The 1,175-nt window shown below is 31.7% G+C and overlaps 1 protein-coding gene across 1 annotated transcript in view; it reads left to right on the top strand.

Moving 5' to 3' along the window:
* LOC109545237 overlaps positions 1-1,175 on the top strand; it is a gene marked incomplete at both ends in the record, with an annotated part of 46,061 nt that overhangs the window by 6,249 nt on the left and 38,637 nt on the right.

The raw sequence follows: 1,175 nt of genomic DNA, 5'->3' as shown, positions 1-1,175 counted from the left end.
TTGTAGTTTCACTAAAAAATACTGACGATCTGGAGGACTTTGACGCGAAAAACTACAAGATAAATTTATAGCTGTGTAAAAATTTTACAAAAACTGTTTCAGAGTCGAATTCGGGACAAAAACCAAAAAAACCGTTTTTTTCCGAAAACCGTTAAGGTTTTCTCCAAAACCGATCACCACAAAAGTTTCATTTTCAGTTTATTTTCTTCTTTTTTGAAAATAATGGGATGTTTTCAGTCAAAAATGTCCAAATTAATTTTGCCAGAAAATTCGCCCCAATCATCGGTTTGCAGAAAACTTTAGAAAACCCATTTTATCTTCGCATTTGGCACAAAAATCAACTAATTTTATTCAGTTTTTACCGAAAGTAATTAGGACTGTGTTAAAAAAACGACCAGAGAGCAAAAATTATTGGAAAAATTCCCCGCCCTCATCGCTCTGAGGATTTCTAAAGTTTCTTAAAATTTTCAGGTCATTCCAGTTTTAACAAAGTTTCTATTAAGCAATTCTTTCAGCGCAAAAGTCGCATTATTTTTTAGTTTTACTTAAAATACTGGCAGTCTTCAGGTATTTTCTGTGAAAAATTAACAATGGACAAAACCTTAATAACTATTTCTGGGACTTTTTTCAAAAATATTTCCCCGATCTGAAAAACCCAAATTTTATAATCATTTATTCGGAAACCCCTTGGAAACTGGAGTTTCTTCACTTTGAGGTCAACATTTTTAAACAACACTGTCTCTAAACAGAAAAACGGCGTTTTCCTAACGTTTCACTGTAAAATACTGGCAAACTGAATCTTTTTTTACAAACTTCTTTTTGGGTATTTCGCCTCAAAAATTTTTGTATTCATATTCTGTTGAAATGCTTAATAAGCTGTAATGAGTTTTCAATTCGACAATTTTTATTCTTTCGCTCAAAGTGGTTCTATTTTTATTGCGGAAATAAATTTATTTTGATTGCAGTTTGATTTGGCGATCTTTTTGCTGTTTATTGCAAATGAGACTAATTAGTCGCCTAAAACAGTTTTTAATGTATTTTACTCCCGCAATTTGTGTTTTTTTTTCTCGTTGCTTTTGCAGTGTTTAGTATTTTGCTGGAAAAACACGGATCCAAAAAAAATCCACATTTTATGTCTATTTTAGCGATTTTCGAGCAGTCTGGATCGTTAACTG

Source organism: Dendroctonus ponderosae, unplaced genomic scaffold (assembly GCF_020466585.1).
Source record: "Dendroctonus ponderosae isolate FM_Combo_2020 unplaced genomic scaffold, Dpon_F_20191213v2 Dpon_F_20191213_2, whole genome shotgun sequence".
In the NCBI taxonomy this organism is placed as follows: domain Eukaryota; kingdom Metazoa; phylum Arthropoda; class Insecta; order Coleoptera; family Curculionidae; genus Dendroctonus; species Dendroctonus ponderosae.
The sequence above is the reverse complement of the archived record's forward strand: the minus strand, read 5'-3'. Positions and strand labels throughout refer to the sequence as shown.